Genomic DNA, 17619 nt, shown 5'->3' with positions numbered 1-17619 from the left:
TCAAGCCTTCTGCAGGTGATGATGGTTTACATCTGAGGACTAGCCCAAACAACAAACCATGTTTTAAGGCGCTCCTATATCCCTAGCTGCTAAGCTGTGAGGAGAAAAGGGGGTCCTTTAGCTTTCCCTCCTTAGCACATCCTGCTGTGCTGCCAGGGGGTGTATAAATAGTGCCCACAGTATACTATTTTGGTGACAAGCTCTTCCCAGGATTCATCCAAAGAGTTATGTGAACAAGTGTTAAAAATAACACCGAGCCCTGCCCAAATGCTGGCATTGTTTCAGCTGAAGTGTTGGGAATCTTCCATAGAGAGCAGCCTTGGACCCTTGGGAGGGAGCAGCAGGAGGGGGTCTGGCAGGCCCCCCCATATTTTCCTCTTCTGACCACAGAGGACACCAACCCTCAGCTTCAGCAGATGTGCTGTTCACTGAGAGGATGTGAGACTTTCACTTCTAATTAGGCTATTTGCTACTGAGCTTTCCCTGTGTGTTCTAGGTATTATCACTAGGTCTAATGAGAGGTACAGGAAATTCCAGGAGGGGTTAACCTGAGCTTTAATCTAGATTGCTGCCATATCCCTACCAGCAACCAATGCTAGCTGCTTCCCTAAAAATCCTTGGGCTGTAGCAGTGGTCAGTTCTGGCCCTGCATTAGGTTTAGCCTGAAGACTGGTAGCTGGACATCAGTTTAATTGTGGAAGGCATATTAAAAAATCTGTATATTGAATTAACAGCTACAGCTCTGGACTTTCTTGCCATCCATATAAACACAGAAGTAATTCCAAAATTCTGCCCTTTTCATGAGATGGTCCGTGCCTATAGCTAAAAAGCAGACCGCACTGCAGAGGCTGCTGGAGAACTGTGCTCTTGGGCTGTGCCGCCACCGCAGGGTGCCCCATCCCGCCGAGGAACTGGAAGCTGCAGTTTGTTTCCCTCAGGCTGGGTTTTGCCTGTTGTTGGTCAAGTCCTATGTGATTCAGCTGCTCTCATGCTGCTGCAGCATCATCCCCTGCTCTGGGCTGGAAAACAGGAGACCCCACTGGAGAGCAGCAGACCCCACTGAGTCCTGATGTTCACTGTGTGGAGCTCAGAGCTCACAGAGATGCTTCTTGGGGATCTCATGCTCAAAGATGCCCCATGTGAAGACAGAGATGCTCCCTCTTACAGATAGATGATGTGTGTCCATTCTTGCCTGGTCTAATATGGGATGTAGGAGAAGTGACCCCCTGTAGAAGTGCAGTCCCCGTTGCTGTTACACGGCTTAACACGTGGAGCCTTGCTCACAGAAGATGTAATGAGCCAAGATGTCTTCTGGCTGCAAGCTTTGGGGCAGTGCTTGGGTTTAGCAGTTTGCTCTGAGCTGAAGGCAGCAGTGTCATGGACAGGCGACACCACGTGTTTTCAGATGCTAAAGTTTAGAACTACAGCATTGATCTCCTTCTATAGCTCCTGGCCTGCACATTTGCATCCCCATATACATCTGTGCCAGTTTCTGACTTTGTAGAGGAAGGGCCAGATGCTTCTGCAATCTCTGAGTACTTTATTTCAGAAGGGCTGGATTTATTTTAAACTGATACAGAAAGTTGCTGTGAAAGCAGCAGGCGTGCAAAAATTGCTAAAAAGGTCACAAGCACTGTTTGGCTCACATGCTTCACCTCCTCTGATAGGGGATTACTAATTCCAGCAGATGTTCCCAGGGATGGAGAGCAGGTCCTGTCAGTACAGAGTTTTCTCCAGGCCCTTGCACTGAGAATGAGAGCAGAGCAGCTGCTCATCTTCTGGTTTGGACTGTTGTACCTCACATGCTCAGCCCTTGCTAGCCCTCCTTTCCATCTCACCGTTTAGCTGATCTTCTCTTTTCCTAGCTGTGTGTTGAGAGGCACATGCTTGGTTTGTGCACAGGATGGAGTGCTTTCTTAAGCGTGTATTGAAAGCACAGACTTTGGAATTGTCCGGAGATGGAAATACGTCATGGAGATGAAAAGCATGTTTCTGTTTTTCCAGGAACATGCACTGGGCAATCAGTCAATGAGGGGCTTCCTGCTTGCTCCTCCTGTTCCTCTCCCATGTCCAGCCAAAAAAGGAGGTCTCTGAGTCATTGTCGTTGCTGCTAATTAGGCCTGAGCCAAGGTTCTGTGTATCATCATACATTACAGAGCTCCTGAGGTCTCTTTCAGGTCTCTTTCCACCCTGGCATGCTCTTGTTCCCCTGACTGGAATGTGTCTGGCGTGCATGGGGACACATGACTTTGTTTGTCGTCTTAAAGCACCTCTTTGCTGGATATTTCTGGATATTCTTAAGCACGTCTTTGCTGGATGTTTCTGGATATTATTCTTAAGCACCTCTTTGCTGGATGTTTCTCCATAGTCTTCTGTGCAGTGCCAGAGACCCACACCACAGTTTCCAGTAGCTCCCGAAGTGCTGTACATCTCCATGGGGAACCCTGCAGAGTAGTGCACCCCAGCTCTTTCATCTGCTTCACATGTGGCTGAGCACTGTTGTAGTCCGTCCAACACAGTCTAAGCTTGGCGTGGTTTTCAGGCAGCTCCTGTGACCTGCTTTGCCTTTGTGGCTGCCTCCTTGCTGGTGCCAGGTCACGGGCACTCTGAGCTTCACCTCTACCAGCTTTGGTTTTCTATTTTAAAGAACACGGCAGGACTTCCTCCAACACATGGATCCCCTTTATCCCTATAGCATTTCCATTGCTGTGGGTCTTTCTCCACCTTCAGCAAAACTGTTGCACGCAATTGACAGACACTTGGTTCCTGTTTCTGACTCCATGTGCCTGCCTGTGTACAAGATGGCTGCCTATGGTAGAACATGTCTTTTGGAGGAGGTAGACCTTGCACAAGTGGCTGCACAGCAGTTGATGTTGCAGATGAGACTCTGTGCCAATTAAGCATACGCAGATAAGCACATATGACCAAAAGGTTGTTTAATCATGGGCTAACCTGACATGGAGATGTTCAGTAAAGCTGACTGATGATCCAGGACAGCCTACTCTATTAGATGGAAGGGAACAATAATAACTAGAGAGAACATTAGAACGGTCCTTAGCTGTGGGCCTGTTGTGATAGGACAAGGCGTGTTGGTTTTAAACTAAAGGAGGGGAGAGTCAGGTTAGAAATGAGAAAGGATTTTTCCCTATGGGGGTGGTAAAACACTGACACAAGTTGCCCAGAGTGGTGGTGGATGCCCCATCCCTGGAGACATTCAAGGCCAGGCTGGACAGGGCTCTAAGCAACCTGAGCTGGGTGAAGATGTCCCCGCTTATGGCAGGAGGGTTGGACTAGATGAGCTTTGAAGGTCATTTCCAACCCAAACTATCCTACAATTCTGTGATCATCTTCAACAAGACCGAATTAATGAGAAAAAATCTCTTCACAGTGGTGGATGAAAGGAGGATGAATCTACTGGCTGAAAGCTGGTGGTAAGCATATTCCATTTAGGAAAAACGAAACAAAGCAAAACAAAACTGGAGTATGTTGCTAACAGCCAAGTGTATTAGCTACCAGATCAGCTGGCGTGGGATGCTCTTCTACTCTAAGGCTGTACCTGTAGGTTTGCTGTGTCTTTCCAGGAGTGTTTCTGTTTCTCTAAGTATTCTGCCTCACAGAATAAGCTGCTCGAGGCTTTTAATCTCGCATTAGAGGCTTCCTGCTCCTCTGAGTCAAGCAGAAATCATGCAAGAACGAGACCTCCAGAAGCCATATAATTACATCTGCCTTACCCAGGCATACTGAAGTCGGGCCATGCCATTCCTTGTGTTTCTTCATTTCATATCTCTCTGGAAGCTCACGGTGACTGGGGCATTATCTGCTCCATCCTGTGTCATAGCAGTTCAGTCCCTTTCCTTAATCAGTACCTCCAGATCTCACACTTGGTTGGTCGAGACACCAAGATATGCATTTCTTCAGTGGCAAACTCAGAAAAAGAAAGTATTTATAATTTCTGAGGCTAAGGGCCTGTGAAAACTAACTGGAATGCATGCCTCTACATAAGGCAAAGTGCTTCTGAGATGGACAGGACCATGCAAAATATTGAGAAAACCAATCTTCTCTCCTGACTGCTGTGGTGGAGTAACGAATGGCTGGTTTTATCTGTTATACCTTCTGTCTAACCTGAGCTTCCCTGGCTGCCCCTCAGGGAGCCTGTTCCAGTTGTCACAGATGTGGAGAACAGCTTATTCCCTTGCTCTTGGCAGTAGCCTTTTATGCATTTCAGAATTGCCTTCACGTACCCCCTGCTTTTCTGCAGAGAACTAGCCCACTTGCTTCGCAATTTACTCTGTTCTGTTTTACCTTGCTCTCTTTGAGCTCTTACCAGTTTGTCCATGTAGGACATGTCCATGAGGCTGTGCCAGGGTTGGACAGAGAGGAAGGATTACTCCACATCTTGCATATGACATGCCTATTCATACAGCTCTACATACTTTTTGCCTGCTTCAAAGTAAGATGCCATTATTACTCAAGTTCAGCCTGTGATCTACAGTAACCACAGGTCCCTTCTGAATGAGCAGGTCACGCATGATGATTATGGGTGGGGATGTACCATCTGTGACATCTGAGGTGTCATGGTAATGATTATAATTTATGTTCCTTTGCTGTTTGTGTACAGACCTTATCCCTTGAGCTAACAGTATCAGTACTGTAGATTATACAGACGAAGAGTGAGAAACAATTACTCCATTTGAGACCCAGCAGGTTAAATGTACAACTGGTGGATGGGATCTCCAGGATTTTGTTACAAGCCTGGATTACAGAGACTTTTTAGCAGAAGTTTTGAGTGGTTTTCCCTTTACTGTCCTGTTCCCTCTCCTCTTCGCAGCTTTTCTAGGTGCCTATTGGGATGCCAGTGCACAGGCAGTCTCTTGGGTGCCATTGGAGTCCCATGCCTGCCAATTTTGTGTCATAGCATAGATGTTGGTGGATTTTGAGTGTACCTTCATAGCCTCTTTTAATCACAGAGTGCTTTGCAGAAGCACAAGCTGTCTAGACATTCCTTTATTTGCCACTAAAAAGAACAGCTAGAGCAGGTAACACTGCAGAACAGTGCTACGTGTCCAGTTTGGGTAGTAAATGGAGAAACTTAGGAAAAAAAAAAATCTGTATAAACAGCCCTAATTAGTGTCACCCGTGTCTGATAAATCAGCTGGTGTGCTCCCTGAGAACAGGGAGATCTGCAGGGGATGCGCTTTGTGGTGAGCTGACAGATCTCACTGCGTGACTTTTGCTGTTGCCCTGAGCAGCAATGGCAGAGAAGCGCTTCAGCATGCGCACAGGGAGGAGAGTGTGGGTTTTCTGCATGAAATCCAGAGCAGTTTTCATACTTGCCGTTGCCGTGGAAAACTGGAATATTTATGACTCAGTACTGAAGCAGGAGGGCAGGAGGTTTTTCCATTCTTGGATGTGGCCTCTTGCGTGTGTGACAACGATGTTTTTCTTCTCTGCTGCCCCTTCCTTGCTGCATCCCTGTCGCTGCAGTTTCTGTGAGCAGAGGCTTGTTTGCAGCGCAGTCACCCTCGCTTTGAGTCAGGCGGACGATGCCCCTGGAGCGGGAAGGAAATGTCACTTTGGTGTACATCACGGGAACCATAAGCAGTCACCTTCCCTGAGCAGTGCGTGCTGTGTACACAGCAGTCTGTGGTTGTATTTAGTACTTAGTATCTCAGGGCTACGGATTCAGCTCAGCCCTGCAGCTTTTCAGCTGCATAGTTGAAAGTATGAGATTTTTATTTGAGGTCAGAAAACAAGTGGGTGAATACAGCAGAACTGCGGCTGCCAAATTCACCAGTCTAACATGGCATGTGATGTGGCAACTTAAGGGCTTTTCTCATGGCAGTGGGGAACTATTAAGTTATGGTGAAACTAACAGTTTCGGTAAATTGTGCTGTAGAGGCAACATTGAAAAAATTTTGAAACCTAATTTTAATAGGACCGAACCCAGTAACAGCTTAATACTCTTTGTTAGGCTGGGCTGCGTGGAACAATTCATTGCCAGATTAGAAGGCTTATTATTATTATTATTATTATTATTATTATTATTATTATTATTATTATTATTATTGTTATAATCATCATTATACCCTTTCTGCTCCTTTTGCCAAGGCTTTAATAGATCAAAGAGTTTGTATTCCCACTCAGTGTACCATCAATGTTAAAATGAGTGCTTGAAGAAGCAGGGTTGCTATTGCTGACCTCTTGCTTCAGACACTCCGAAGTCTCAGGCTAGATCAGTTATGTCCAGGCTTGGCTTTAATTCAAGGTTTTCTGTGAAACTTTATGAGCTTTATTTATCAGATTGAAGCTGAGACTTGAGGCATGATTCAGGAGCTGCTCTGTTGTTTCTGTCCTGATTTCCCTCTGCATAAAAGTATTCAGCTATTTCTTTCCGCTCTTGCTTGCGCAGCACTAATTACTAGGGCTAAAAGATGGGCACTGGGGTTGTAGGGTCGGTTTTCCCTTTCCAATAACCTTCCAAGTGATTCACATCTCCTTCTTGTCCCAGTGTCCTGCATGTAAAATGTTGATAGCAGGACTTTCCTAGAAAAACAGTATGAACATACTGGAATCCTGGGCTGGAAGGGACTGGATGCAGATGGCTGGTTGTCTGCTGGGCTTGGTTTTCCTGTAGACATTTCCATACTGTAGAAGTATGTGGAGCCAAGCCCAGCCCTGGTACAAGAAGGTGGAAATCAAGATAGTGACTGAAATGAAGGAATCACCTTGCCCAGAATGATTTTTCCAAAAGTGGTTGCAGGTGGCCAGATAGGGAGAACAGGGAGCAGGGCAATCAGGTATCATAGCCTAAGCAGGTATCATAGCCTAAGCAGGTATCATAGTCTATTTATTTTTTTTTTCCAGAGGATTTGCTAAGTCTATTGTATTTTATCTGTTTAGTAAGCTAAAATGGATCTCTCAAGTGCTTGTCCTGCCTCCCCTTGAATCCATGTGGACTTCTTCCATCCATAATACACTTTGAGAACTAAGAAGCAGTAAGCAAACTAGAAGAAGATAACAGGAATGTTAAAAGAGAAACTACTGGTCCGAAGGGAAATTGTTAGTAGAGAGTAGCCTCAAAATGAAGGCTATTCAATACATCAAATAATGCTCTGAGCATTTGAAAGTCAGATTTCAGTAGCAGCGTTTCCTGAAGACACAAAAGCAGGAAGCAGCATCAGAGGCACTTTGGGGTTATTCAGCAGGAAGAGCTTGGAAGTCCTTAAAGAATAACACAAACGGGAACTGGTTAGTTCAAAATGTTGTGGTTGTGTGCATGAGAAATCAGCAAAAAGTTTAGCTTCAGCTGAGAGACGCTCATTGGTGAAAGTGGGAGAGATGGGGGAAAACCGGAGGTCTATCAGTGATGTGCAAGATAACTGTGGGGATCTACTCTGATGCAGCCATGAAGAAGATAAGTGTCATCCAATGTGACACATTGGACAAAATATTTGTAGAAGAGATGGGGAAGTTTGAGCGCATTAAGGCACATCTTTCTTGGAAGACTGTGTACATTTCCAGTCACTTTATGAAGGCTGTATGCAAACTGGGTCAGGTCCAGAGAAGGGATATGGGTATGATCAAAGAAATGGAGAGACTACCTAATGTGAAGTGATTAAAGAACTCAGATGATATAACTTTAAACACAGACTGGATAAACGCTGACGTTAAAGCTCATTTTTGGAACACGAGTGAATAGGGGTGAGCTGTGCATGGATAAAGATAAGCTGGAAATTCTGAGAATGTTCTTAAACATCAGAGGAATGCATTTGGGGAATTAATTCTGCTAGAAGAAAGTTAACAAATAACACAAAATGTCCAATTTTGGGGAAAAAACAGCAACAACTTTCTCTTTTAAAGCCATTTTGTTATTTGGAGATGTGACTTCTGTCTTGGGTCACTAGCCCTGAGGAAATCAGTCTGCTATTCCGGGCAATGGGGAGGGCTTGCTGGGTCAGCATCATCGCAGGGGGCTGCTGAATCCCGCTGTTGTGAACGTGTCTGTGACTGGCATAACCCCACAGAGCCCGTGTCCTCAGATCCTCTCGAAAGGCAGGCTCTGTGAGGATGGGGAAATGTGAGGACTGAAGGCAGGCATGGCCACTATGCTGAGATCTGCTTGTATCAATCTGCTTAGATTTTTGACCCCTCATTTAAAAGCTCCCATATTTGTTACTACCAAATAGAACAGTTGTCAAGCACATATTGGTAATGATCAGCCTGTATTGATCTCTGTGTGTCTGAGAGAGAGAGGGTGTTTAACCTTGAGGGGTAGGGCTTGCAGGGATGGGGAATTAGTTTGTTTCTCCTTTCTAAGGATTTTTATAAAGTTTTAAGCATCTCTTGCTTTCCTGATAGCCTCTGTGTTCTGTTCCCCCTTGCTCCCGTTGAGCAGGACCATGCTCTTAGATCAGCACTGACCAACATGTCTCTCTCTGGCATTGCTGAAATGGTCTCAGTGGTGATGGATGAGGTGGTCATGTCTTGGGGATTCGGATTTCTGCCATGAGCAATGAGTGAGCAAGATGGAAAGGCACTGAGCTGCTCCCACCTTACTCCTGAGTGCTCCATGGACCACAGGCCATAGAACATGTGGGAAAGAGCAGTGATGTCACGTCCTCCCTGTGACCATGCTACAAACAGGGTCATGATGATGTAGAAGCTGTAGCCTCAGCATGTTCTTGCTGTTTCACCCACAGACAGCAAGGCATGGATTGTGCACCATGGCAATGAGCTTTCTGTTGCTCATACCACTTTCTGTTTTCCAGAGAGGCAAGGGCACACTGAAGCTAATGACGGCTAAATCAGAATATCCATCCTTCAGGAGAAGGCGGAAGGCAGTTCCCTGTGCTGGCTTATACCCATGAGCTGCAGCTGAGAGGTGGCAGCCCTGGGGCTGTTTGGCTATTGCCAGGGTGGGCAGGTTGTGCACCATGTCTGACGGGGAGGGATGATTAAAGACCTGTTCCTGCCCGGTGCTTGGTGTCAGAGCTACAGCCCAGGCAGCCAGCAGGGCTCTGAGGATGAGATGTTTCCAGTTCACAGCTCACTGGAGCAGATTTGCAGCAAATAGGTGGGAAGCTTGGGCTGCTGGTGGATGATTTTGCTGTACAATGGCAGTAAAAGTGTAAAGATTTCTTCCTTCTTGTATGTGGGGGCGTGCTGACTTTAGCAGCCAATTTCTACATGGTATGTTAAGGAAGGAGCCTGAGGCCAAGGCAGAAATGCACTGGACTTTTAACCACCAAGATGATCTATTTGTGTCCTGGTTGTTGTCAGGAAGCGCTCCAGGTGTGCACACAGCTCGTGCCCAGTGTGAATGCAGCACATGAAGCTCCCCCAAAGTGGTGAGCTCTGTTGCAGCCTAGCACTGGGAATGGGATGCCCACCTTAATGGGTGGGAGAACCTGTTGTTTAGTGAGTTTCCACACCCTTGGAGCAAGCAGGAAGGAGGCAAGATGGCAAAAACCCTGCCTGACACCCAGGATGCCTGTGAATAATGAGATCAACATTGCTTGATAAGTAATTTTCTTCTGCCAAGCTGCATCTCAAGATCTGGGGTGTGTGGGAGGCACCTATCCCTACCTCACCAGGCCAAGCAGGATGAGGACCCCTGTTGCTGTAGGGATGGGCACGTGCTGGCACTTCCGTCTCCCTCACCTCGCTTCTCTAAGCAGCGCCGTCACCAGCCTGCAGTATCCCTGCTCCCCTCCCTGCATGAGACTCTGGAGTCAGCCACGCTCCCCTTCCCGCACTGACTCATCTCTGTGATCAAAGAGAAGTCATCTCCTAGAAGACAGTCCCCAAGAAAGACCTTTCTTCTTCCTCATTAGCGTCTGTAGTCGCTTACTGCCTATGAGGCTTTAGGACAGCCCATCAATTTCTGCCACTGTTGCAGATCCTGGGGGGAGATGCGGCAATGGGGTGCTTGCTGCAGAGGTGCAAGGCCACGTGAGCTCTGAGAGGGGGAAGCGTGCTGAAAATGTTTTGGGGAGGAGGATACAAGTGTTTATGTTGGGAACAGATAAGTAAATAGGAGTGTTTCTCAGGAAGCCCATTGTCTGCTGCATTGCTCTGTCTGATTTTTAACAAAACAGTCCCCTGACTCCCATCTGCTCTGGTGTGTGTGTCAGGCATTGCTGTCAGTGAATTGGTTAATGCCGGTGTCCTGGGGCAGGGACAGGGATGCGGGCAAGCACCCAGCCTGCCGGCATTTATACCTCCTGGCGTCAGAATTGGCAATGCTGGTGGAGGACTGGGGAGGGCACCGAAATAGTTTCCATTCTCCTCTCTGCTGTGGGAACGAGTCTCCTGGGCAACAAACGCTCCTTGTTCTGCACAGAGCTCCACAGCTGAGACTCTCTGTCTCCGTCCTCGCTGCTGCTCCCCGACTGTCCCAGCTGAAGGGGCTGGACACGTCTGCGTAAGCCTGCCTTAATTAACGCTGACAATACAATGGGACTGGCCGTACAGGGGTCCGGGGGCTGCACACTAATGGGAGTGCAGTAAATAGTCTCATTTGCTGCAGCTCAAGCGGAGCAGAGCCCAGCAGAACTAGCTTTCTGCTTGCTGTAATAGCCAGCCGTGGAGGTACATCCCTCCCTCCTGTGTCCTCCCTGGGGCTTGTCCCTGCTGCCTGAAGGTGACCAGCTGGTGGTGTGGGTCCTGAGCCTCCAAGGAAAGGCAAGCAGTGGGCTGGGGAGCATCGGGTACCACAGATGGGGCAGATGCACTGGCCTCTTGGGAAGGACCTGTGGAACCTGAACTTTGGGACGGGCTGAGGCATCATTCCCAGCGTTTTGGAGGTGAGTAGCAAAGCTGTGTATGCGATGTGGGCTCCAGTGCATTGCAAACGGGCTGCACATCCCACAGCCAGACCAAGGCTCTGCCTCTTTTCTCACTGGAAGGGCCTCTCTGCACTGGGGCTGGTCCTGGACTCCTGCCTCTGGAGCCCTTGGTGGGAGCCACCCACCAGCCACTGGGTTCTCAGTCAGAAATCGGATCTGAATGTTACCTGAAGAGAGATTTTTGAAGGTTTCAAGTGGTCTGGGATCTGAGACAATTGGCAGCTGCTTCCAGTAATGAGTCTGATGTTTTTCTGGCATAGCTTTTTATGTTGGCCTTTCCAGAGGCATAAGCTTCTACAAAGTGTTGTAGAAGTCTGGGCTGTTGTATTTGTTTTGTTTGGTTGCTGCTGTGGGTGCATCATGGCATTGAGCAAAAAATACTCAGGCATGTGAAGGCTCTTAATTTCTTTGAACGGGGTGTCTGTGTGACATTTTTACCTCTTCTCTGACTTACCTGCTTCCCATGAACTATCAGTTTAGGAGATGGGGTTTGGTTTGGGCTTGTAGGTGTTGTTTTTTCCAATGTGGATGCTCTATTTTCAGGGCTCTGCTTAGTTCAGCAGAGAGTGGTGACTGTAGGAGCTGGGATAGATGGCAAAGTGCAATAACATTGAGCGGTCCCTCAAAGATGGTTGTCTCAGGGCAGCTGCTCCAGCACTAGAACCATCTCCCCTGGCACAGCCTTGAGCACAGCTGAGTTTCTGGGGTGTGTGGCCATGCCCACATCATGGTAGAAAACCAAAAGTAGCCACATGTGTCCTTTGGGGAAACTACCTGTGCCCCACCAGGAACTGCACCAACTTGCCTATGGAGCAGGTTGCAGCTGCCCCTAGTGAAAGATTGTGATGTAAAAATCCTTTAACATGGCCCCAGGATAGCAAGAGACCTTTGGCTTTCACAGGCAGTCATGTCTTGTTTCAGGAAGGAAGATCTGCCAGGATTGCTTTGCAGAGATGCTGGGTTTTAGCCGAGGTTACGGGCAGCACTTTAATCACAAGCTGTAGTTAGTAGTTGCTGGGATCTTGACTTGAGATTCTCTGTGACAGCAGGGACTTCAGCTATCCTGTCCCTGGCAGGTGTGTTTGGCACCAGGGGAAGTGCTGGTGATTGCTTCTTGCTCTGGGGGTGGCTGCATTTCAGGGGTACTGTTGGTGAAGCTCTTTAGGACAAGACTACAGAAATGTTAAAGAAGCTTCAGGAAGCTTCTCGTAGTCGTCCTGATCTCTCAGTAATAAGTCCTCCCATCCTCCTTCTCCTCCTGTGTGTAGCTTTGGAGACTAGCATTTTATCTCCAAGGGCTCTGGCTGCCATTATCAACAGTAGGAACACAACACTCCAGTTCCTTCTGCTTTCCTTTGCAAATCCAAGAGATCAGGCAGCTTGCAACCGCACAGCATGTGAAGCCCAGGCTCACCACAGAATAGGATGCTGCAGCTCTATTTTATGGCATAAGCTTTAGTCTTCTTATTTCTCCTTATGCTACCTTCCCCGTTTCCCAGTTTCTGTCAGAATCAGTCCTCCATCTTCCAGCTCGATTTATTTCCCCTCCTCTCCTTCTGCTCTCCCTCCCATCTCCTGCCTTGTCTGAGGTCCCGCAGGGACTGATTGCGAGCTGGAGCGGCGGTGCTCTGGGCATGCTTGCTACTTCACATACAGCAACGTCACAGCAGCAGCAGCAGGAGCATTGGAGATGTAATTGCGCAGACCCTCTGCATTGCCAGGGATGCAGCTGTGAAAAAAAAAATTAAAATATTAAAAAATTGACTCTGTGTTTCCCACAGCATCCTGGTGAGAGAGCACGGAGCCTGCTGGGATGCCAGCACTCAGCATTGCCGGACCAGAGCGTGTTCAGTGAGAGGAGACAGGGAGCGGAGGATCTGTGGAAAGGTGAGATGGAGAGATGATCGGGGTGGGCGTTAGTCATACTGATGGTTTTCAAGCCGTTTGTTCTGCAAAGTGGCCAGTTTGCTTTTGTAGAGATTGCCAGCTAGCTGATGAAGCTTAAAGATTTTAGGGTTGCTTTGTCTCTACAGAGGCTGCGTTGCTTTGGAGCTGCCGTGATTATAATGGATGTAATCAAGTGAGGAGGCTGGTGTGGCTGTGCAGAATGCGTGTTTGTCCATTGTCGCTATGAAATAGCAGTTGTCATGTCCGGGGCTGGTTGTGCAGGGGCGAGCCGTGCTTTGCCCCGACAATGCGACCTTACAGCTCTCCATTGTGCCTGCCATGACAGCCGAGCCCACACGGATTGTTTTGGTCCTGCCAGCTACCATGCTCTCTGCGCATCCCTGGCGGTGATGCTGCTGTGCAGCTCAAAAGCTGTTTTGACAGACAGTGCTTCCATGAAAAGACAGAAACAAAGGACGCAGACAGGGGAAAGGCTGCTGTCAGTGTGGCTTTTGGATTTTTTTGTTTGTTTTGTTATGGTTTTTTTTTTTTTCCCTTTTTTTCCTGAATACTGGTAAAGAAATTCCTCAAAAGGCATTAGGAGAAAATACTGTGGCAGGTAAAACCCTGCTTTTCTGCTAAGAGATACACGGGCTCTGGGCGCGCTGGAGTCCTTTGTGTTGCCCAGGGTGTGTCTGTGCTGGCTGTGTAAATGGATGCTTTCTCCCTGCCTGTTTCCGTGGATCAGATGAGAAAGGTTATCTAGGAACGGAAGAATTACTGCTTTTAATTACTGAAATGAGGAGTCCAGGCTGGGTACCAGTTACTAGAGCTTGATTACATGGTCTTGTTATAGCCAAATCCCTCTTTTCCCTCCCTGCCTTCCTTCTTCCCTCCTCCACCCTCTGCATAAATCCTTCCATCAGACTGCCTCTGCAAATGCAAAGGGAGAAGGGCTTGGACAAAGACAAGGGTGTATGTGAGATAGGGATACAGATGTCAGAGAGGCGATATTCAGGATGGCAGCCAGCAAGAACAATAAGGGGAAGGTATAAAAGAACGAGATTTCATAGAGGTGTGTGGTGTGTGTGGGAAGTGGAGATCTGCTTTTTTATGTCCAGGCACCTACAGCCTTGTATGCCAATGCTGCTAAAGAGTGAGCTTGGCAGGTCTAAGCTACGCACAAAAGCTTTCTGCTTTTTGCCAGTGACTCAAGAATAACTTCAATAAAGCAGTTTTAGGCCTGTCAGGAGCAACAGCATTGTAGGAAAAATGTAAAGAAAATGGTAAATATTTGGCAGAACTGTAAAGGAACCTCAGAGCAGAAGAAGCAGGTGTGAGGGACATTGTAGAGCTGGAGGAACAGGGGGCTGTGGGTCAGAGACCAGCAGTAGAGGGCAAAGGGGAGGAAATGCAGGGATATCATTGTCAGAGAATGTGAATGTGCCATTTGTAGGGTGATTCTCCAGCCTCTCACTGTGTTGCACCAGACAGTCAGTGCTGGATGCAGCCCCAAGGGGTCTGTGGAAGTGGGAGTGGTCCTCAGCACAGCCTTTTCTGCAGCAGCTTTCTGAAGGAACCATTTTGCTGCTGCAGGTTCTCAGTCGGTTGCTCCATCTCCCTGCCCATGGAGTGGAAAGCCTCTGTGGCCTTTACACCTGCTGAAGAAGACAGATAAAGCCAGCATTTCGGTGCAGAGTGCCAGGTGGGAAGGAGAGGGCTTCCAGCAAAACCCCACAGTGCAGGGTGCGTTCTGCTCACAGCCCTGTGACAATGTTCTGGAAGCACTGTAGCGTTTCCTGAATTGCAGCTCCTTCTCTTCCCTGTTTTGCCCTGAGACCTGGGAACCCTTTCTGCGTCTCCAGGTCTGTCCCATTCAGCCTGATGGGAGCAGGAGATGCTCCTAATGCTGTGTACCAGGGTGTGTTTGTGGTGCTGCTGCAGAACAGGCTCCCAGAGGAGCTTGGAGGGGGGTAACAAAGAGCACGTGTGTTTTTGTAGGTGCATTGTGGGCTGGAGGAGAGGACACACAACAGGACATATCTATACAGGATACACATACTGGCATTGGGGTGTGAAAGAAAAATTGTCTGTGGTTTGTGTGCACAATGCTTACCTAAAGGAATAAAAAAGACAGGCATGCAGCCTTCTTTTCCGTGTGGGATAGGAACACTGCCCAGGACATGCAGGCTGTGCCTAGCTAGCAGGTGCCACTCTTACAGGAGCATCTGTTAAACAGTGAGAGTGCACAGATAATCTCTGCCTTGAGATGCTTAAAAGATGTGCAAAAGCTTGTGGTGGCTGGAGCTGGCTGAAATGATTCATGGGAAAGAGGCGAAATTGCTGCTGTGTGTCTTCCTCACTGCATCGATGCAGAATGCTGGAGATAAAGTGCAGCTGGATCTCTGGATCTCAGGGATCTGGACCTGCATTGCAGAAAGTGCAGGTGGCTGAGGAGAACGTGCTGTGGACTCAGGAATGGCCTGCCCACAGCTCCATTACCATCTGTCAGATGTCTGAGGCTGTGATAGCAAACGAAAAATGAGTTATCTATCCCAGTGATCTTAATTTTCTTCCAGTCTGATGCTCCTGGTAAGGCAAGATCTCACTGTGGTATTATTCCTGATAGCCAGACAGTAATCCACCTTTAGCAACCCCATGTTCTGTTTTACCCCATTTTTCATTTATTTCCCAGTCTTCTTATTCTTTTCCAATGCTTTCTAAAAGCCTTGTGTAGAATTAATGTCAGGTCAATAGATCTAATGTGGGTCACTTTCCCTCCTCTTTCAGAAAAGGTACAGTTTTATTATTCGCCAACACTCAGCTTCCCCTTCTTCCTCTCTTTCCTGATGGGTATTTTCAGCAAAAGCCCTGTTGCCACCTGCGATCATGCAACTATTCTTTTATTGTTCTGGGATCAAAACTATCTTGTGCCTCTGACTTGAGTGCATTTATTTTCTTGAATTTGTTTCCACTTCAAAAGCTCATTTCTTCTTTTGCACTGTCTTTCATCTGTATTGTCTAACCTGAGGTTGCTGCAGCTTCAGTATTATTTTTCTTGCCAAAACAGCACCAAAGATGCTGTTTTGCTTACCTGTAGTATCCTTCTTGGTGTGGTCATTCACCCAGGTTGATTAGGAGCCCTGCTCTTCTAATTTCCTCACTTTGCATCGTGATTCCAGATTTATTTTTTTTTTAATCTATGATATACATTCAAAGTCTCTTCTGCAGTACTTCTCCAAGCTCTTTGTTCTTGCTGGCACTATAACTGTTTTCCCTGACGCGCCAGAGACCTGATCTTTAAAAATTTAAAAGGTTTCATTACAGAGCTGTTTGCTTTCTACCCTTCTGTTTAATATAAACTGGGTCAGCTTGAGATATTCTGTCCAAAGCCACTTCTATATTGTAGATGCTGGGCAATAACTCCCTTCAGTAGGCAAGGTTGTGATGGACCTGAGCAATGGTTAAAGCCAAGATAGGCAAACAAAAAGTGAGAGATGTGGAGATCTCTGCAGATGGGTGAGACACAGAAGACCAGAGGTGGAGGTGCCTCCTCATCAGCTGTGGAATTACAGCAGTACAGTACTAGATGAGAAGATTTTTGTCCCTATGTTTGTGGAAGCCATTGAAATCCAGCTGGTGGTGGGAAAGCTCGTCTGCTGCCTGTACTGCTTCGTGAAGGTGTCCCAATGTAGATAAAGTGCTTCTGGCAGCCCAGACTGTAAGGACAAAAGGGCCAGAAGTTCACCCCGTTCTAGAGCTATGTGGAGGGCTGCACGATAAGGCTTGAGGGAGCTTGGCTGGCAGGAGGTGAAACCGATAGCAATGATCTAGCCTTAGTAGGGATTTGCTGAGCAGCTTCCCTGCATGCCCTAGCACTCCTCTGAAAGTTGGTTACTGTCCAACGAGGAAGAAACGGGCTGTCAAAATGGCTCTAGTCCCTGATTCTGCTCCAGTTTTCTCTCTTGATGAAAAGTATTTTAATGTTCATATTCAAAAAGAAGTGGGTCAAAGCAGGGACATAACTGTTAAGATGAGTGCAAGAGCAGGCATGTCCACAAACCCTTCCTCTTCTCTGTTGTGTTCCAGCCTCAGGATCATGTAGACAATGGGTTTTTTTTTGCCCATCAGACTCATCCGACTATTCCTTATTGGAATAGGCTGATGGTGGTTGTATCAGCAGATATGAAAAAAAACTCCACAAAACAAAACAAAACAAAACATAGTACCAACAATAAAACAGAACAATAAAACAAACCCTCCCCCCACCCCCAAACAACAACAACAACAACAATAACAACAACAGACAAAAAACACTGCAGTTCTTAACTCTTGTAATTGAGAGGGAGGCAGGAGGCAGAGCTGTAATGTAGGTGAGTGGCCATAGCATTGTTAACGGCAACTCCTGGCTCAGGCTCACCCTTTGAGTTGGAACTACTGGGAGAGAGACGGCGTGTTGGTCTTTGTGCAGTGCTGAGGGAGTGGGGTTGGCAAAACCTTTGAGTGATAAATAATAAATATTTGAGTGATGGCAGCAGCGCTTTGTACTGACATTGTGCCAAGTGATGGGAAACTGGCACTACCACCAAAATACCTCTCTCTGCTCCAGCACAAGTTGCTCTCCAGAAGCAGAGACCAAGTGTAATTGTTGTGCTTTTTAGGCCAATGGTACAGGTATCTCAGGGTGGTGGGAGCTAGGAGTTCCTTCTAGGAAGAGGGGATTTTCTCCTCTGGGAGTTATAGGGAAAAAAAGAAAAATAAAAATAAAATTTAAAAAAAAAAAAAAAGAGACCTTGGCAAATACACAGCAGATTTTCACCTAATTAACTTCCCTGGGACCTACTGTCACCTCAGACTAGACGGTGCTCTGTTCTTGGGGAAGGGT

Source organism: Nesoenas mayeri (assembly GCF_963082525.1).
Source record: "Nesoenas mayeri genome assembly, chromosome: Z".
In the NCBI taxonomy this organism is placed as follows: domain Eukaryota; kingdom Metazoa; phylum Chordata; class Aves; order Columbiformes; family Columbidae; genus Nesoenas; species Nesoenas mayeri.
Note: the sequence above shows the minus strand (reverse complement) of the source record.